This window comes from Balaenoptera borealis (genome assembly GCF_965194805.1).
Source record: "Balaenoptera borealis genome assembly, chromosome: 3".
Taxonomy (NCBI): domain Eukaryota; kingdom Metazoa; phylum Chordata; class Mammalia; order Artiodactyla; family Balaenopteridae; genus Balaenoptera; species Balaenoptera borealis.
This window is the reverse complement of record NC_138866.1, coordinates 28,414,724-28,435,295: the sequence shown is the minus strand read 5'-3', so window position 1 is coordinate 28,435,295 and position 20,572 is coordinate 28,414,724. Positions and strand designations below refer to the sequence as shown.

The following is a 20,572-nucleotide window of genomic DNA, read 5'->3' as shown; positions in this document are numbered from 1 at the left end:
ACCCCCTGCTGCCTTTCACTTTCACCCAGCACCCAGAAGGGGAGGAACTTCCTCCTCCATTTCCTTCCTCAGCTCCCGGCCCTGCTGTGAGTGAGAGCGACTCTCCGTGCTCGCACCCGCTTTGTCTCGCATATGGAAGCTGGGGGAGGGGGGAGACTAGGAGGGCGTCCAAGTCACCCAGGCCCCGCCACCGGGGGGAGGATTCGGACAAGCAGCGAGTGCTGAGGCCACAGAAACCGCCTTCTGAACAAACCCCTTTCTCTTGCTTTTAAACTCTCATTCCCTGACAGCCAACCCAATACAGAGCAGAGGCCCAAAAGCCAGCCCCCAGACTGAAAACAACCCTGGGCGCCATCGTGAAGCTGCAGGGTGGGGCCGTCCCGGCTATAGGAGTCCGGCTCTGCCTCTCCAATCAGAATGAACCAACTATAAGTACGTGTGTGCCTGCAGAAGCAAGACAGAGGAAGGAAGAACGTGCTGTGGGGGGGGCGGGGGGGGGGAGTTGGCAGGTCCACGTGCCTCCAGGGAACTGGGAGCCTCCCCTACCCCGGCAGTACAGGCACCCCCCCATCGCAGCCTTGTTGCCTGGTGAGCCACAGCACAGGCTCGGGGCTTGGAGGAAGGGAAGGCACACGTGGCAGATGGGCCTGAGTGCACGTGCGCGTGCTGCCTGATGGAGGGTACCAGGCGCGGGGATGGCCGCTCAGCGCCTAGGGGAGGGCGACTGCACACTTGGGGCTGGGGAGATGGGGGCGGAGTCTGTGAAAGGGGATCCAAGGCAGGGCTGCTCCTGCCCCAGTCCACGCTGGCTCGCCTGCAGCTGCTTGGTCAGGCCTGCTCTGCCTCCCACCCCCCACCCTACACATCGAGGGGGGCCTTCACTCCTGACACCACAGTAGGTTTCCAAAGCTGGACCAGGGACTTGTTTAGAAGAAATCAAGGGGGCCAGTTCTGGGGAGGCTGAAGCTTCTGCAGAGGCCTCCCTGTCATCCCCATTGGAAGGCTGCTAACGATGCTAAGAGCACAGACACCCGGACCTGGGACCCTCGAAGAAGAAAGGTCATTATCTCGGCTGTTGGGGGGGGGGGTGGCGGGGGGAGAGTGGAAGAGGCCTGGGAGGTAGGAGGGGAGGGGACACACCAAGGCAGCAGGGTATGTAGTAGGGTATGTAGCAGTAGTAGTAACAGCTAGTAGTTGTAATAATAACAACAACAACAACAACAACAATGCACCTGTGCCAGGCAGAGCCTAAGTACTCTGTGCATGTTTAATTCCCACAACAGCTTTATAAAGCAGCATGAAGTCAAAGCATGAAGCAGTGTTATTTTAACCTCCATTTTACAGGTGAGCTAGACAAGCTCTAAAGGGCTGAAAAAATTGCCAGTGGTCACACGGTAACTACGTTGCAGAGCCAGGGCTTGAATTTAGGTCCGTCTGACTCCAAGACCAAGCTCTTATTCCCTGTCCCTAAGCCATGCCGCTAAGACACCAGGCCCTTTCTGCACACCTCCCTCCCACAGCATGCTCCTGACAGTCTCAGAGCAAGGATTTTCCCAACACAGATATCCGTACTCACTGGCGCTAGGAAGCCCCTTCCCCGCACCTGCACTGTTGGCAGGTAAACCTCTCCTATTCTGCGCTGGTACAGCTGAGACCCTCAGACCTACAGGAAGGGAGGGAAGGGAAGGGGGGCCGCCTCACAGAGGCGCCAGCAGGTGTGGGAGGTCCACTGGCAGGGAGGCCTGAGACTGCACTGGTCACTTCCGCCTCATTCTCCAGATCTGGACCCTCCAGCCCCTGCAAGCCCACCCCTGCCTCAGTTCTGGTGGCTGCAGGTGGGGCTGCCAGCTCTCATACGCCACTCATACCTCACAGCCTGCGAGTCTGGCCAGGACTGAGCCACTTCCTCCCATTTCTTCTGCCCCAGCCATCCTCCTCTGTCCCTCAGGTGGAAGTCTGCCTGGTCTTCCTCACAATGAGGAAGAGGAAGCAAGCCATCCTTTCTGAAGGCTCCCAACCGATGGGCCAACTCCCTGAAGTTGCAGGGAAGAGGGTGTAATGAGGAACTCCTGCAGGCAGCTCACCCTTGGGACCAGCTGCAGGGCCTCTGACAACGGATGCAGAAACACTGCAAAAGGAAACCCACAGACATCATGGGGCCCCAGACACTCACACCCACTCTATCAGTCTGTTTGACTGTCAAGGCTCTATTCACTCTTCCCTTCCTCCGGGAGCCTCGCTGCTGCAACCAGTCCCTGACCACACCACAGACAGCCCTGGGCAGAAGACACAGCCAGCATCTGATCTCAACAGCCAGGGACCGCTGGGGCTTTCAGGAGCATCTATGGTGAGAAACACTTTCTCTCTACCGAAGAAGCAATGTGCACTAAGTAAAGAAAACAGTGCTGAAACCACATGTATTCTGCAGACACATGAGGGACGGTACTGAAAAGGCTGTTGGGTGTTCTATGCTCGTGGTGACACCACGCCCTCCAAGGACAGCAACCAGAACACATACTGCTCCCCACGTGCCATCAGCAGCCCAGCCGCATGCGTGACATTGGCTGGGGGAGTCCAGTGAGCCCTCACCACAGGGCAATGGGGCCAGGCCATGCATGACCACTGAGGGGACCAGGGCCACTCACAAGCTTGGGGCACTCAGTGCAGCCATCCAAGAGACAAGACTGTTGTGAGTCAAGGTTACACAGGCCAGGAAAGGGGTGCCCAGCTTGGTCCTGGTGGCCACGGGGGCTCAGCTCTGACCTGGGGCTGAGAGCCGACTGAACGACCCCCCGACCCTGGGAGGCTAATGCTCCAAGCTCCTGCTCTTACCTGGGCCACGCCTGGCCCCGCAGACTCAGCACTAGGAAGAGGGGGAGTCACAGCTCATGCATCTCCAACCCGAGGCAAACAGACTTAAATATGGCACCCAACAAAGCCCCGAATCTCTAGGCCAGCCAGCTCACTGAGCACCAAAGAGGCTGTCTTAGGACAAAGTCTAAACTCCCTATGCAGCCCACAGGTCCCTGCAGACTTGGGCTCCTGCCACTTCTCTCAACACTCCACGCTGGAGCCATCACTCAGTGCTGTTCCTGCTCCAATACGCTGTTCCTGCTTTGCCTCCAGGTCTGTGACCAGGCAGTTCCTCTGCCTAGCACACATTCCCAACCTTTTCATCTGACCAAGTCCTACTCACCTTTCAGGTTTCAGACACTGCTTCCTCTGGGAAGTCTGCCCTCATCCCAAGTCTGAGCCAGGTACTATACTCTGAGCCCATACCTCCTAAACCCCATAACTGGTCTCAGCACACTGAATTCCTGGTGCCTATTTCTTAGTCCCCAGCAGACAGCAAACCGCAGGGGGCAGAGTCTGCAGATCATTGTACCTTGGCACTTGGCTTGTACCTGCCTCTTAGGCTGCTCATTCAAGACTGCACCCAAGGTGAGTCAGAGCCACTGCTCACAGCCAGTGTATCCACCGTGGGCTCCTGCCCAGCCCTGACTTCCGGTCTCTCTCCCTGATGCACATCAGAGCTCCTGAGCACATCATGCTGAGATGAAGTGAAGAGGCCCAGCCTCCTAACCCCACCCCATCCCATCCCATCAGTGGCCCCAGGCCCTATCCAACTAAGCTGAACACAAATCCTTCTCCACTTGCAGGCCCATAAGCCACTTGCCCCTTGACTGTCACTCACTGCCCCACACTACATGCAGGACAACTGAGAAAGTGCCAGTCCCACTGTTGCCCCGGCCCATTCTTCTTCCCTCAAGGCTTCCCTCCTGCCTAGACCAAGGCCAGGGACATGAGCCTGTGGATCTGTTTATCTCATGCCCTGACATGGCTGGGCTGAGCCTGAAGACACCAAGGTATCTGGCTAGGATGCCCGGGGCAGTGATGAGGGCCCCTCCCTAGAGGAGCCCTGCATGGCCCAGCTGGCCCTCCAGTCCAGACTCACATCCTGAAAAGCTCTCTCTCAAATACTCGGGGGCCTTTGGCTACAGCCAGACTGGGCGAGTGGCCTGAAATTGCCATCTTGGGCCAGCTAGAGTTGCCCAGGGCCTAGGCAGACCTTGCCTCTGGGCACAGTGCAATCATCTCAATGCTGTGTACACCCCCTCTAACTGGGAGTTCACACCCAGGCTGCAGGGCCCCATTTCTCCAAGCCACTGGACATACAAGTCCTGTTCTCAAGGGATATGTAAAACCAATAAGGAAGGAGACGCCAGCCACAGAGATGAGGACCTGCCTCCCACAAGTGTCACTTCCCCTGGGGGTGCGAGAGAGCAGGCCCCGCGTTGTGCCCGTTCCCAGTCCAGAGAGAGTCCCTGGATTATCACTTCTCCAGACTGAACTTCAGCCCTTATAGGCCAGGGCATCATGAGTCCCAGGGGCTCAGCCATCAAGCTGGACAGGCTCAGAGGCTTGGCCAGGGTTCGAGCTGCCTGCAGTTTGAGCTTTGACTGTAAAAATGCCAACACTGAGATGCTTTTAAAGGGATACAGGTAAGAGGAAATCCTTTGCCTTATGATGCACCCCCCAGGGCTTCATTCAGGCATCTACCTTTATCATCTCCTCCCCCACTACCCCACAAACACCCCCAGGATGTCCATAAAAGTCAGGATAGCAGATCCGTTTTACAGGAGGGAAGCTGAGGCAGAGAGAAAACACTGAGTCGTAGGCAGAGCCAGGAAAGGACTGAGCCTCCAGGCCCAGCTTCCGCCCATACTCAGGGGGGACTGGCTGCCTCCCTCCTAGACAAGGGCCACAAAGGATCACAGGCAACTCAGGAAACCCCCTTCTACAGGACTCGGGACTCCCAGGGGGTAAAATGGAAGCTGGCAGGATTAGGCTCTCTCCAGGAGAGACAAAGCAAGTGTCCCTGCAGCCAGCCCTTCAGTGACTGAGCCTCTGGAGAGGGCTTCATGAGGACCTCACAACCCTCTCTACGCCCTACAGGGCTCACGCCACCAGAGGCTGCTCCAGCTCCCCCCTCCCCTTCCGGAAGGGCCTGGCTCTCCTTCTGGAAGGGCCTGGCTCAACGGCAGGTCTAGGGCAGGGCTCCCTGGAGTCTGTGCCTGAGGCCCAGTGCCAGACTCTGTCCCAGACCAACATACAGAGAAGGCCATTCACAGGGACCTCCCTTAACATGGCCCTGCCCTGCTTACTGCGCCCTCCCCCACACACACACCCTCTGTAGCCCTGCAGGTCTGCCCACTGCCCCTTCATCCACTCAACAAGCATTTGCTGAGCACTGGCTGTAAGCCAGGCTCTGGGGAGACACAGGAGACGAGGGACAGTCCCTACCCACACAGAGCTCCCAGTCCATTGGGGGAGAAAAACAGAAACACACATTGATTATAATGCAAGGTGGCCTGTCCTGGGGCTCGAGATACACACAGGGAATAAGCGACCCTGGGGAGAGTTCCCTGGCTTTGAGCCTTTGCTGGAGCTGTCACCTCTGCCTGGAAGCCCTGCCTCCACTCTGACAACCTGCCTCCCTTCAAAGCCTACCTCTTCCAGGCAGCCCTCCGGCACATACTGTTCTCACCCTTTCTGAATCTTGGTGCTCTTACTCGCTATTAACCACTAGCTCACAAGGCTTCTGCAATTCCCTTCTGTTTCCGTAGCAAGGCTGGGAGAAGCAGAGCCTGGAGGCAGTGTGGCCCAATGGAGAGGGCAGTGAACTGGTTGTCAGGTAACCCGGTGTCTGGTCCAGGACCCGCCACTCAATGGTTTCTGCCTTTGAGGAATTTGGGAGCCGGGGGTTGGGGTGCGGGGGTGGAGAAGGCCTGTGTCCAGGAATCACCTTTGTAATGAGCAACTGCCACAATAAATAGTAGCCACCAGCACTGCTCATGTGTCCAATGTGTGTGAGTATCGCTCATTTGTATAACCACTTATCCCTATCTGAGAAATGAGGAAAGGTTGGCTCTGAAAAGTAACTTGTTCCAGGTCACAGCCGGAGGTCCTTTGTGAGGAGCCAGGATTCTAATCCAAGCCTACCAAGTCCAAACCAGGTCTCCATCACACTCTGTTGCCTGTCAGTGTTGAGCAGTGGTTCTCAAACCTACCCTGAGAGATTATTAGTTCATGGGTCTGGTAACGGGGGGAAATCAAGGTGGGAAATCCACAATGCTTCATAAGCAGCCCAGGTGGTGCCCAGATGCTGGAGCAGAGGAACGGCTAGAGGGTCAGGGCCTGGCACAGTGCAGTTTCCAAGGACCCACTGCTCCTCACTCCCCTGGGAGCCACCTGCCAGGGTGTCGTGCCCTGCACAGGAGGCATGAGGGGTCCCATGAGCCCTAGGGCTGACTATGGCTCTTAGAGTGCCTAAGGCCCAACTGAGTGCCCATGTTTACCGAGCTTTTACTATCTGCCAAACACTGCGCTGAGTGCATTGCTGGCAACATCTTATTTAACCCTCACTCTTCTTTGTCCCATTTTACAGCTCTGGAATGGTATACTCAAAAGTATCTATTTAACACAAAAGAAGACAGTAACAGAGAGGAACAAAAAAAGACATTAGACAGAAAGCAAATAGCAAAAATGGCAGACATAAATCCAACCTTTTTAATAATTACTTTAAATGTAAATAGATTAACACCCCAATTAAAAGGCAGAGTTTGGGAAAATGGGTTTAAAAAAACCATGATCCAACTGTTAACAAGAGACACACACTTTAGATTCAAAGACACAAATAGGTTGAAAGTAAAAGGATGGAAAAAGATATACCATGCTAACAGTAACCAAAAGAGAGCTGGGAATGGCTATGCTTATATTAAGCAAAATAGACTTTAAGACAAAAACTCTTATTAGAGACAAAGAAGGACACTTTATAATGACAAAAGTGTCTACCCATTAAGAGAATATTACAATTATAAATGTATTTGCACCTAACAACAGAGCCCCCAAAATACATGAAGCAAAAACTGTCAGAATTGAAGGGGAAAATAGACAATTCAACAATAAGAGTTGGAGCCTTCACTTTCAAGAATGGATAGAACAACTAAACAGAAGATCAGTAAGGAAACAGAAGACTTGAACACTATAAAGCAAATAGACCTAACACATAGCCATAGAACCTTCCACTCAACAACAGTAGAATATGCATTCTTCTCAAGGGTACATAGAATATTCTCCAGGATAGATCATAAATTAGGCCATAAAACAAGTCTCAATAAATTTGAAAGGGTTGAAATCATACAAAGTATGTTCTCCAATCAAAACAAGATAAAATTAGAAATCAAAAATAGAAGGAAATTTGGGGAATTTACAGGAAATGAAAGTTAGAAGTAACGTGTCAAGTTCTCAGCTCAGAAAGGCCACTCCTTCCTTACTCAGACCATATTCTCCACACCTTCTGCACAGCCCTAGGAAGCTGCAGACCTCAGATTTTTGCAAATGCCTGGGTAGCTCCACACCAGACACACACTGAACCTGACCCCAATCTTGATCCCGGAATCAAAACAGCTGGGGAGGGAGAGCCCTTTAGGGCTGTAACAGCTTGTTATTCAGCCCTACTTCTCCCTGAGAAGATGGCCACAAGCAAACATCTTCACTTCCCCAGCCAGTCTACAGAATGTCCAAAAGGCAGATCCTTCCCAAAAGAAGGAAGCTAACATATACAGAGCACTTTCCCCAAGCCAGGCACCTGACATACCCTAATCCACGCATACAAACTTCCCACCCAGGCATCTCATTGTTCCCATTCTACAGAGGGAAACTGAGGCTCTGTTATTAAGGTGGCAGAAGCAAGATTCAAAATCTTGTTGTCTGCCTTTAAAGTCCCTGGTCTTTCCATCATCCTTCCAGAAAAATCCCAAACCTACACTTGTTGTGGGCTTCAGAAGGAATGCTATACATGAGAACCCCACAAAGCCAGCTGTGGATCCTCCCCTTTCTCATGCTCCCTCCCAGAACTGATGCTTTTCCTGGGGCCATTTCCAAGTACAGCATAGTATATAACACTCCCTCCCAAGAAATAATCCCAGCCCCAGCCTGCAGAAACAGTCTCCCCTCGAGATCGTGAACATCTGTAAGACCCCCTGGAAGCTAGGAGAGCCCATAGGGCTTTGAGGTGGGAGGACTGCAGGCGTGAGCTGGGAGCTGCAGTCAGCAGGATCACCCTCTGGAATAAGAGCCTCCACACCACATGGAGAAAGGTGGCTTGTGCCTCTCTTCAGAGCCAACCACCAAAGCAGGGCATAGCTGCGGAAGCTGAACAGATTCCAAATATCAAGGGATGTTGCAGCTCACTCAGTCCAATTCCTTGTTCCACAAAGCAGCCCAGAGAAGGAAAGAAACTTGCCTGCAAATACACAGACAGGAGCAAGAATCAAGGCCCAGAATCAAGGACGCCAATAACAACGCTTCATGCCTCCATTTAGGAGGCCGCACCTTTTGGCAAGACACTGGGCAGGGCTTGGAGCCAAAGTGAAACCTCAACATCACAAATGTAAGGCTTCTACTTCACCATCATCTCCACCTCTGACATTTCTTGAGGGCACTACTATGTGCCAAGCACGGTGCTGAGCACTCTACACACACGATCCCGTTTAATCCTCACGGCAAGGCGGGTATTATTACACTCCCGTTTCTCAACGAGGCACCTGAAGATCTGAGGTCACAGGAGTATAGAGGCAATGCCAGGACTGGAACCCAGAGCCTTTTCTGCAGGGCTTCAGGCTCAGCCTCCTGCTTGGGTACACATCAGGCTATTTGGGATGGATGGCAGCAGCCTCTGGGCTGTTCACATCTTCTCCCTGGAGAGCGGCTTCAGCTGGCCTGAAAACCAGTCATGTCCTGGAAGTGTGGCTGGTCAGGAAAGGTGAGTGAGAGAGGCCTGGGAGGCGAGTGGCTTTGAAAATGAAGCTACTGGTGATTACCACCACTGGGCCAACCTGTGAAGCTCAACATCTTCAGTTCAAGAGGAAGCCACATCCTTCCCACACTCTCCAACCCCACACCCACAGTTGGCCAACAGCTCTTTAAAAATAAAGCCGTGACTCGCCCCAAATCCCCATGGGGCCCAGGCTCCTGCCCCTTCCCCTGGCACACTGAAATCTGGGTCAAGTCAGTCCATGCTTGGGTTCCTACTAGTGCCAATGCCCCCCACCCAGGGCACTGAGCATCAGCCCCAGCATGACAAGCCACCTCTCTGCATGGGGCTCTCAGAAGGGTTTCCTCTCACTAAGTGAAACTACTAAATAAAGGTTGTTCATTGCACATCCTAAATAAGGGAGACAGATAGTGCCCACCCACTCCAAAGATCATTGGTCCAAATCTCAATTTCATGGCTGATGGGACTGAAGCCCTGAGAGGTAACATGATTTGCCCAAGACACACAGCTCATTAGTTGGGTAGAGCTGTGGTCAGGGCCTCCCAGGGGATGTTCTCACACTCAGCACTCCCTCAGACCTGGCTCTGCTGTCTCTTCTTCTCAGGAGAAAGGAAGCGGGGGTGGGGGGGTGGGAGCGGTGTCTAGTTGTGGCATCTTCATCAGCTCTGGCTCATCTGCCTGGCCAGCTCCAGAAGGAGCCAAGACCTACCTGATGGCCTGGGGGGAGAGTGGGAGGGGAGTTTTTTCAGGGGGTCATCCTACTGGTTTGGAGGATAAGAATGGGGATAATATGGCTCCCCAATACTTGCTAGTGACCAAGAAGAACAAAACCTTGCTGCCAGCAGAGGTGGGGCAGCTCTCAACATGGCTGCCTGGGGCCTCCTAGACGGGCTGCAGAGCGGGCACAGAGAGCCAGCCACCTGCCCGCCTCGTCCAGCCATCCAGTCAGTGTCACGGCCTTTCTCAGGTCCCGGTCAAGATCCAGGGCTTCGGCCAAATGCTCACACATTCCTTGCGTTTCTCCAGTCTCTGAGCAGCTGCTGCAGGCCCTCTTCTCCTGTGTTGATTTATTCTTTATTGTTCCTGAAATACACCCAGAGGCCTTTGGCACCGGGCACCAGCAGAGCATCCAGCCCAAACCCCGAGTACACACCAACCAGGCTCTCTGGGACCTGGGCCAAGCCAGCCGGCCTGATGGGCCCCGGGGTCAGACCCAGCAGCCAGGAAGGGAGGCCCAAGATCCCACCCACTCCCAGCCTATGGTCCTAGAGCTGTTCTCAGACTACGGAGGCTGGGATATTTGGGGAGATGGAGACGCTTGCAAGGTTTCTGGGAGGGCTAAACTAAACCTTTCCACTCCTCCCATGCACGAGTGACTCCCCAGCAATCCCCCCCAACACACAAACACAGTGGACCCCCAAGTGCCCATTGCCCTGCACAGCAGGGCCCCGTGGCTCAGGCTGGGCTTCTCGCTACCCTGTAAAGTGTTTGGAGAGGGAGGCCTCAGAGGGGTCTTCCCCACCTTTCCCAGCCCAAAATATCTCCCCTATCAGCCAGCTAATGGTGCCTGAATTCCTACCATCAACACTTCATTCCGAGGGTCAAAGTATTGTTCCCTGTGCACATGAAAATAGGAGAAGTGTGGGAGCTGCCTGGGGAAAAGACAGGGCTTTGGGATCAAACAGGATGTATCCTGGCTTCTCCAATCACCTGCCTCTCTGTGGGCCTCAGTTTCCCTACCAGTAAATGGGCACAATATCTTCATCTCATAGTTATTGTGGGATTAAATGAGGGTTTTATATATATATATATATTATGTATGGAGTGCCTGGCACAAAGTAAGAGCTCGATAAATGTGATTTCATTTCCCCCTTGCTGGCCAGGGGCAAATCATTCATTATTAGTCTTCAACACCTGGAAGGGAATGAAATGGCCTCTTCCAGTTCCACAGCCGGCTGAGAGCAGGGCTGACCAGACAGGAACAGGACAAGGGGACTAGGAATCCCAGCAACAGTGCTGGGCTCTGCAGGCATCTGGCCTAGGGACCCACGAGAAGCACACTCAGCACAGGCCTCCCCAGAACTCAGCTGCGCCAGCAGGGCCTGCAGGGACATGGCGGGACAAGAGTCCCCAGATAAAACCTGGCAGAGCTTCCAAGCCCATAGTGGAGCCTCCACCCTCCTGGGCTCCCTCTAAGAGCAATAAAAGGGAAAGTGCCATCACCTGAGGGAGGCTGGGGAGAGGGTGGTCACAGAAAGTCTGAACAGGGATGCCAGAGGCACCGGGGCCTGCAGGGAGCAAGTAAGCCCGCCCCGAGGCCACCACAGTGAAAGTCCCACAAGTAGAAGTGCCCGCCTGGTTATTTTTGGTACCTCTTCTGCCCAAAGCCAGCAAGGAAAGGCAGCTGCTAGCAACCTGGAAGGGCTGTTTACACGCAAGTGTGCAAGCACTGTGCAAGGACAAAAAGAGCACCAGCAGCCACCATGCAGAGGGGCCTCTGCCCCCTGTCTTCCTCTCCCGACTGTCCCTGTACAGCCCAATCTGCACGCTGCACAGCCCACAGAGCATGGGTACTTCTGCTTTCAGTCAGATCCAGTCTCCTAACCACAAAACTCACTCACACACACACACAAACAGACAAATAACTATGGAGCCAGCTGAAGACTGGGCCACACCCAGGAGCTGAGACAGTATTCCTCTGGGCTCTTCCTGCACTGAAGCGGCCCTTCCCCCGTTTCGAAACTGGGAGGGGCAGGGACCAGGGGCAGGACAGAGGAGCCTTTCCTCTGTGAAGCGAAAGTGGGGACAGTCTATGGAACCTCAAGGAACTCGCTGCCTCTCAGCTTCCCCATTTGAAAGTGAAGGACTAGATGTCCCAAAGTGTCTTCCAGCTCTGGGTAACTCCTGGGAGCTGGAGAGCCCAGAACTAGGACCCAGGGCCAGCTGAAGAGGTCAGACAAAGCCAGGTCAGGTGGGATGGAGGATCTGAGGCCAGCCAGATGCGCCCCAAGAGCTGCCGGCAGGCTGGGGGGAGGAGGAGGAGGAAGGGGGAGAAAGGCCAGACTACTTGAACTTGCAGGATTTTGAGTTATCACTCAAGCCGTTTCTGAGATCTCTTCTGAGTTCCAGGGCCTTCCCCTCCCAGGAACTGGCAAATTCTGGCAACAGCAGGCTGGCTTGGGGTCTCTGTCTGCCCAGCTGCTGGGAAAAAGCTGGGAATCGAAATCCCTCACTATTTTCCTTCCTCTCTGGACCCCATTTCCCCAGAGAAGATGGGTGGCCTCAGAGGGAACCCCCTTCTGGCTGCAAGCCTGTTGTACTTGCCTCTCTCCAAGCTTCGGCCAGGACAAACCTGCCCTGGCTGTTCCCCTCCTCCCTTCCTGAGACTCCTAGAGGAAGAAGCATTGCCTGGAAAAAATAACACTCACCACAAGCTCCCTGTGGCTGGAGAGAAAGGCAGAGGGAACAGGGAGCACCTTCCCCGGGTGGCCATAGCACCAGGATCCGTTCCAGGAAGAGCAAGATCAAGACCCACTGCCTGGGACGGCTCAGGCCTCCAGCCCCTCTCCTCCCCACCAGTCCCCGAAAACCACAACCAGTAAGTTGAGTCCCGCAGGGAGCCCCCGACCCTCACCCCTGCAAAACCCCAGCTCTCTTCAGACATGTGTTAACTTTCTTCTTATATAATATCTTGGTGTTCCCCCCACCCTCCCACTCCACCCTTGCTACTTGGTGAAACAGCCAAAGTGCTTTTAGGAGCAACTCCCACCGCAGGCTCCACCCGAACTCCATTGAGGTCACACTGAGAGGCTTCAGGTGAACCGAAGAGAAGGGGATTTTTTTCCTTGGCTTAGAAAGCAGCCTTCCTCCCACCCACGTGAGCAGTTCAGCCTGAGGCCTGGGCGGGTAGGTTCCCGAGAGCACAATCTGTTCTCTGGGAAGCTGAGCCCTTAACCCTCCGCTGCAGGGACAGAATCCCTTGCAAAAGTACACAGGCAGCAGGGTCTGGGCTGGTCCAGGCTGGAGTGCATCACACAGTTTTGCCCAGGGCCTAGGGAGTTCGAAAATGAGCTTCATTTACATAAGCCCAGTGGCCTGGAAGGGTACCCTCCTACCACAAGCAGGACACCCTTCATTTCCTTTTCCCTGGAAGGAGCAAAAGGCAAACAGGAGCTGGGCTTGGTAGGAACTGGTGAAATGCTAGCCATCATCTGTTGAGTACCTACTGTGTGCCAGTCACGTTGCATGCACAATCCTGTTTAACCTTTGCAGCAACCCTGAGTAATTATTATCATCCCCATTTTATAGGTAGGGAAACTGAGGCTCAGGAAGTTAAGCAATGCTCAAAACCACACAGCAAGTGGGGAAGCTGAAGAACGAACCTCTGCCCAGGCCTCATTCCTATGCCCCTGCCAGGCTTCCTTCAGAGTCACTGCCCAGGTTATCGTCCACAAACCATCCAGGAATGGTGTTCTGAGTGCGGGGACGGAAGTAGGTGTGCACAAGTTTTGCCTGATGGCTCTGGAATCTGAATTGATGTCCCACTAACTGTTATTGTCCCCAAGTGTGTGACTGTGAGAGCCCCTGTAAGTGTGCGTGTGTTGGGGGTGGAGGGAGGGTGATCTGGATTCCAAAGAGCAGTTTCCAACACCGAAGTTATGCTGTAACGCTTCTGATTCATAAAATGAGCTCACAGTCTCACGATATCCTGAATGTTGCTTCGAATGCAAATGCAGATCCCACAAATAAGAAATGGTAATTTCAGCACACTCCACCCAGCTCCAGCCCAGCTCAAGGAGTTTCTTTAGTTCAGCCCCACACAGCCAAAGCGATCCTGCCTGTGCAGAAGCAACTCTTCCGATGGAACACGACCCCTGGCTGCATTTCCTGCAGCCTGTGGTGTGTCAGGGAAGAATGGAGCCCCCAGGCTGCTTCTATACTAATTCGAGCACACACAGGAAGGGTGCCAATTGGCCTGGCCAAAGGAAATGCCCAGGTTAGCAGATTCCCAGGCAGGAGGCTCCAACACTCTTTCACCCTGAGGTCCCACTGGGGTCAGGATTACTGGGACACACTCTCCAGAAGGCCAGCCATAGGGCAGTGCCAGGAGACTGGGTTCACCAGCAGCAGATTCACACATGGACCAACCCTTTTGAAAGCAATGGCACAGTATGAATCCCGCAGCAGGACTCACTGGGCCCACCACATGCTAAGTCCACGTTTTCTGGATGGAGATCTTTCATTCATTTGTTCAGCTAACATATACTAATCACCTACTAGATGCCGGACACTGTGGTAACAATATAGAGCATATGCTAGAGCAGAGCTATGATAATACTGAAATGTGCTTTCAACATTTGATGTATATGTACTAACTTGCAAAATCTTCACCTCGACTCTTTGAAGGTATAGGAACTCTAGCTCCCAGTTTATGTTTTGACCACCACATTACAGTACGTACACAAATGACTATATAAGGTGGAAATGAGTATGCAGAAGAAGGCTGAGGCTTCTCCAAAGAAGTGACATTTGAAACAGGATTAGAAGGATACGCAGGAATCTGCCAGCTACTTGTGGCCATCCCCATTCCACCAGGAGCAAGGTTTCCTTCTGGGAGACCCAACTGCAGGAGAGGGGCTATCAATGCCAAAGATTCCTGGACTGGACCCACTCCCCTTCCAGGATACTCTGCTCCATGCGCACCCCCCTGCCAATCCTTCTCCCACTCAGGGGCCCAGAGGCCTTGGCTCCACTGGGCACCCCTTCCCTGAGTTCTGCAGCCACAGGAGGCCTTCAGCTGAAATCTGTAACTGCATATTGCCTTTTTGTTTCTCCATTTATTAAAAGCAGCAGCCCACAGGGCTAAACACTCAAGCTATTTTTAAATCCCACATTTAAAAGTTGAACTCTCATCCCCATGGGCACTCCAGGGCACTCTTTCCTAGGGTGGGGTGAGGGGCTGACAGAGCCAGGAGGAGTGTGGGTTCTTCCCGATGCTTGGAGAGACCACACTGGCAGTGGTCAGGTTGTCCCAGAGCAAGCTGCATGGTTGGGGAGGGGGGGGAGGAACCCTCCAGGTTCTTCACCCCGCCTGGCCTCTGGGAGCTACTCAGACCAGAGTAACCTGCCAGAGGCCAATCCAATTAGAGTGGAGACTGGGCCAGAGCCATACAATGAGATGGTTTATCACAGTAACTGAGCGTTTACACCCCTATTATTCACTGTCCAGAGCCGTAGGAAAAAGAGGATCCACAAATTCCCAACCAGGGATGGTTTCTCCTTTCCCCTTCATCCTGAAGCCATCTAACAGCCTGTGAAAAGGGTGCATTTCTCTGATGTTAAAGCGGCACATGCACACCATCCCTAGGAGGTTCTGGAGCAAGACAAGTGGTTTCCTTCCCTTAGCCGGGGCCCCACAAGGGAGAAGAGGCTTCTCCTCAGAGCTGCATTTCTTCTACCTTCATCAGGCCTCCAGTCTCAATCCTGAAGCTGCAAGGCCAAGGAGGGGCCAGACCTCCCGGCTGCCACCAGGCCAGGCTCCCCCTGTTGGAGCAGGCCAGACCTTCCCTCCCTCCAGCCACAGCTGCCAACAGGGATCCCCTGCACACACGTGCCTAGGCGGCCTCCAGAGTCACCCAAGGCCTGCCAGCTCTCCCCCATCCCACCGTCCCCTGAGCGAGGCTGCACAGGCTGGCACACAGGTCCCAGGTGGGACGGTGGAAGCAGGAAGTAGACACTAAAGTTGTGACCAACAAAGTTTTAAACGGGGGAGAGTAACTTCCCCTTTCATGCTTGCAGCAGCTCACTCTGGAGGCTGGGCTGCAATACCCAGGGGCTCCCACTTTAGAGTGGCAGGTATCTCCTCTAGGTCTGCCTTCCTGAGGCTTCCTTGGGGCTTAGGCTTGAAAGCGTCAGGCCCTTATCCAGAAGTCTGGTGGGGGCCCTAGAGGTGCAACTTGGTGGACACGCTCCTGGATGTGTGAGTTGTAAGGGGGGTATGACTACCGCCACCAAGCCGGCCTTACGCAGGCTCCAGAAAAAAAAACCCGGGCTCCCGAGTTCCGCACAGGCACCACCAAACGCAGCACAAGATGAGGCGGCGGGAAAGCTCCGCAGGCCGCAGCTGCACGGGGCGTGAGGGGTTGGGCGAAGGATGACAGGTCTGAGGTGCGCCAGCAGCCGGCAGCACCGGGGTGCGCGGGGTGAGGCCGGTCCGCCCGCCCTAAACGCTCCAGCTTAGGCCTCAGCTGCACTGGCCCCGGTTCCCTGCCACCCCTGCACCTCTGTCCCCCAAACTCCGGGCGCGCGTGCAGTTTCCACGTCCGCTCTCGGGTGCACACGGGAAGGGGAAAGGGCTCCCGCACCAAGTTCCCGCAGCTCGCGAGATCCTCCCGTACCTCCCAGACCCAGGCTCGGTCACGCAAGCCGGTTCTGGCGGACACCACGTTTCGCTCAGGCGGAGGAGGAGCCGCCGCTACCGCCGCGGGCCCGGAGGCTCGGGAGGGTTTTCCTGCCGGGGCCGCGCCCGGGTGGGCGGGGGCCGCGCGCGAGCTGCGTAGCTGCACAAACACGGCGGGTTGGCGCTGCATAGGCACTTGCGGGCGGGGGGGGGGGTGCGGGCCGCCGAGGGGGCGGGCGGCGGGGCGGCAAACGCACGTACACAAGCGCGCGCCCCCACCCCCGGCCGCTCCGGCAGCAGAAGTTGCCGCGCCGCGCCCCCCGTTGCTCCGCGCCCCCGCTCTGGGCCGCGCCTGCAGAGCTGCAGCCCGCGCGCCCAGCCGCCACTGCTTGCGCGCAGCCCGGGGTCCCTTGGCCGCCGCAGCCAGGGCGGGCTTTGCGCCGAGCCGCGTGCAGGCCTCGGCCGCCGGCCCAACAGCCCCACTTACCCTGCTCCTACCCGAGCTCCGGCATCGGCTGTCCCCTTTCCGCCGCGGGCCGCCGCCTTCGGTCGCCTCCCAGGCTCCAGCCGCCTGCACGCACTCCCGATTTTAAAAACAAACAGGCGCCGCCGCCTCCCCGCGGCGCTCGCAGAATTTCCGCCAGCTCGCGCCTCCCGAGGCCGGGAAGTTTGCTGGCAGGGCCCGGGCGGGACGCGCGGGCTGTCACCCCTCGCTCCCGGCACAGGAGCCTCGGCGCAACCCGCGCCCGTGGTGTCCGCCTCGCGGTCGCTCTCCCTCCCTTCGTGTCACCCCCCAGTCCTGCGATGCAGTGTCAGGATTGCACTGCTCTGACTCATCGGTTGAGCTCACAGCTTGAAAAAAAAGAGAGAGAGAGAGAGGGCGAGAGGCAACAGCGAAGGAGGAGGACTCTCTGGCGTGCTACAAAGGATTGCACAACTCGGGGCTGGGAGCGCGGAGCGCCCAGCGGCGGGCCGGCGCGCGCGGCACGGCGGCGAGCAGGAACCAGCTCTACCACTTCATCAGCACAACTGTCTCGGGTCTGCCTCTCAGCCAGCAGGCCCGGCGCCGCCCACTTCCTGCGACCAAATAAGGCCGGAGAAGGCGTCTTTAAACCTCCGGCGGCTGCCCAGGCTGGGGATTTCCAGCAGACCTCACCTCCACTCCCAAGTCAGTCGCCACCCTCCCCCATCCCAGGCCAGCGCCCCCGATGGCTTTGCTGGAACCAACAGGCCACGCGGCTCGTTCCTTTCACACCAAGGTCAGGACGAGACGGTGAAGAAATGTTTGGAAACCCAGCGGGCCTGCCAGGAAAGTATGTGTGTGATGTTGGGGAGGACACAAGTCGCTTTCTTCCACAAAGAAAACTCTCGTTTTGGATACGGTAAAGCATGCTTAATCCTCTCCAAGGCACTTCATTAACAGTCTCCCCAAGCTTCACTTTTTGGCTTATCAGCATCCTAGTGGTGGTAAGGTTATTGAGAAACTGCTCCCAGCCCCTATGAAAGACCCATGTCTTGATTACTTGGGTGTGAAAAGCTCCTTGGTTTAATTCTAGCAGCTGAGGCCCAAGTTAGGCAGCTTTTGACTGCATGCCTATATTTCACCTACCTTCCCTACCATCCCCTGATGCCTCCTTAACTGGCGGGAAGATGGGAAACCTTTCTGCTACTCAGGAGGTTCTTGCTGGCCCCCACATACAATGAGGCTCCAGGGCCAGGAGAAAGTCCTGGGGAGGGAGCCCTTTTTTCCTAGTTCCTTTCATTTGTTTTTGTTTTTTCTTTTCCCCAAGGAGATGGGTCAGAAGGAGATTTTTCTCTGAAGGAAAAACCACTGAAGAATACACTGTGTCCTGGCAGCTGCTTTTCCCCTGTGGCCAGTCGTGAGAAGCAGGTGCATCCCTTGCTTTCTCAGGGGGAAGGGGAGGGGCAGCAGATTCTCACGTCCCTCTGAACCTGCAGGGCAAGGACCTTCCCCACCACGCCCCTCCCTCTGCCCCCAGTGGATGACAGAGATGACACTGGTACCTTCTGCCTAGAAACCTTCAGAACCCCACACTTGCTTCTAAGGGGCATGACCTTCCTGTCCTCTTCCATCCCTTCACTGGCGGGAGCACCTGTGTGCATCTGACGCTCACACCTTACCCAGGAGGAAAAGGGCTTATCTGCACCATGGTATGACAGACATGTCACAGTCATGACAACTTAGTCTCATCTGCAAAATAAAGATAATTATGCCAGGGGACTGGACCGGATGACCTTTTAAAATTCCTTCCAGTTTAAAATCCACGATTCTGTGATTGTAAAAAATGAATGGAGGAGCCAGGGAAACGACCTCCAACAAAGAAAAGCCCAGGCTCTCGGATTTAGCATCTGCTCTGACAGTATTGTTCCTGACAATTCTCAAAGGATGTCCCCACACACAGCCTACTGAACAACCCTGTGTGTGAGAGAGTTTCATCCCGCTCATTTTATGGATGCAAACATTGAGGTTCAGAAAGGTTGAGTGACTTGCACAAGATCACAAAGCAAGCCAGTAGTCTGTCATCTCTCTGTTCCTCTTCCCATCTCCCCTAGAGGAAGGCAGTGAGCAATTGGGGGACTGGGACGCTCAGGCATGCTGGCCCCCAAGTAGAGGCTGGACTCTCAGGACTCCTGGCAGAGGTTCTGTGTAAAACCTTTTTGTTTTTTCCATTTGTCTGATTTTTTTCCTCCCCACTGACACCTCATCCAAGTGAGGGAAGCAAAAGCAAAGCTGCCTGGTCTGCAGTGCTCACTCCTCTGCAAACCTGCAGCCATCCCGACCTCCCCCTTGGGCCTGGCCCCCAGAGCTGGCCTCGAGCCAGTCCAGAGCAAGTCCCCCGATAGCCAGTGTAGACAAGCCCAGGGATGTTCCCCACCAAGCAGAACCCTGGCTGGGGAGCACATTTCTAGAAGAGCCTGCCACCATGAAGCCAGAGCCTAGCCTCCAGGGAACAAGTGGGAGCCGCTCCAAAGGGCACTCCTCAGCCTTGTCCCGCCAGGACTTCCTCTCTGTCCTACGCCGGGATGCTGGGCCAGGCCCAGGAAGCAGCACAGGGAGCAGAGGTAGGTGGCAGGATGCATGAGAAACAGAAGTCAGTGACCTGGAACAGCCCTGCTCATCTTGGAGCAGCTCATGCTCACAAAGGAAGAGAGGGAGGAGAAACGGCATGTGCGTGTGTAGGGGAGGAGGGCCCAAGACTGTCCCAGATGGCCCCTGCCTGGCAGGAGAAGTCTCCCTCCCAAAGGCAGGCAGCTGAGGATGTATAAAGAAAGCTGCAGCTCTTCCAGGAAAGCCCTGGAGGTCAGTTTTGCTGCAGATATGACAGTGCAGAATCACTGACATGTGAAGTGAAAGTTTTGGTTTTAGAAGCTCCAGCCCTTCCTACAGAGGCAGCTAAGAAGGGTGCCCTTTGGGTAAGAAAAAAATAAAGGTGTTCCAGGGACCTTACCCATACAGCGGACTTTTCTCCACCAGCAAGCTTCTTTACAAACTGCAGAAAAGAGAGAGGTACAGAGCTCCAGTTCCCAGGGAGTGCATCTGCTGAGAAACACTCCAGGAAGCAAAGCATCCTAGACAGGATTTCAAACTCTGGGTCCCAGTGACAGTAGAATATGGCATTAGAGACGCTTCCTAGAATGGCATCAGCTCTCTGGACTCCGCTCAGAGTGATCCCTCACTGCCCTGAGTGGTCATCATCAGCATCCACTTCTGGGACAACTTGAGACCATTAAGAAGCTTCCAAGGGTGAATTTTGTGGTATGTGAATTATATCCCAATAAAGCTGTTCTTAAGAAAAAAAAAAACAAAGCTTCCAAGGAAGCCAGGTTCTCACCACCCATCCACCTGCCTCTAACTTTCTGCTTCCATCATTCACGATTTAAAAGAGGAGTTTTCTTCACCCCAAACCCCATGCCTGCTTTCCTGTCCTTTTTCCATTGTCCTTTCTCTGTCAGGACTTTCCATCGAGGCCAGCACACATGGTGTGTTTAAGTGAATAACCAACCTTTACAGGAATGTGGGGAATAGGGGGTACAAATACCTTTGAGGAAATCCCAAGTCCACAATGCTGGGTTCCTTATGTCCCTTATGTTCCTTGTGTCCCTGTTGTCATTTCCCTTTTCAGAATAAAGGTACTACTTCTAGGACCTCATTACCTACAGTTAAAACAGAAGAGAGACAAGGTTGTAGAAAGAACAGGGAACCAGGACTGAGTTTGGGTCCTGCCTAACTAAAGCCAACCCACTGTGTGATCTTAGGAAAGTTGACACTTACCTTCTCCAAGTCTTGCATTTTGGATCCCTAGATGTACTGT

General features: G+C 54.6%; 1 protein-coding gene across 9 annotated transcripts in view; it reads right to left on the bottom strand.

The window, feature by feature from the left end:
- Positions 1-20,572, bottom strand: part of MIDEAS (mitotic deacetylase associated SANT domain protein) — a 67,789-nt gene that overhangs the window by 24,531 nt on the left and 22,686 nt on the right. For 3 of the 9 annotated variants that reach the window (XM_082383868.1, XM_082383869.1, XM_082383866.1), the window contains exon 1: positions 16,726-17,029. The exons of 1 other annotated variant lie outside the window; for it this stretch is intronic. The gene's annotated coding sequence lies outside the window, so the exon portion shown is untranslated. Of the gene's footprint in view, positions 1-16,725; positions 17,033-19,708; positions 19,751-20,299; positions 20,415-20,572 lie in introns of those variants that run through there. 5 more of the 9 variants (XM_082383863.1, XM_082383864.1, XM_082383861.1 and 2 more) reach the window with 5 other exon arrangements.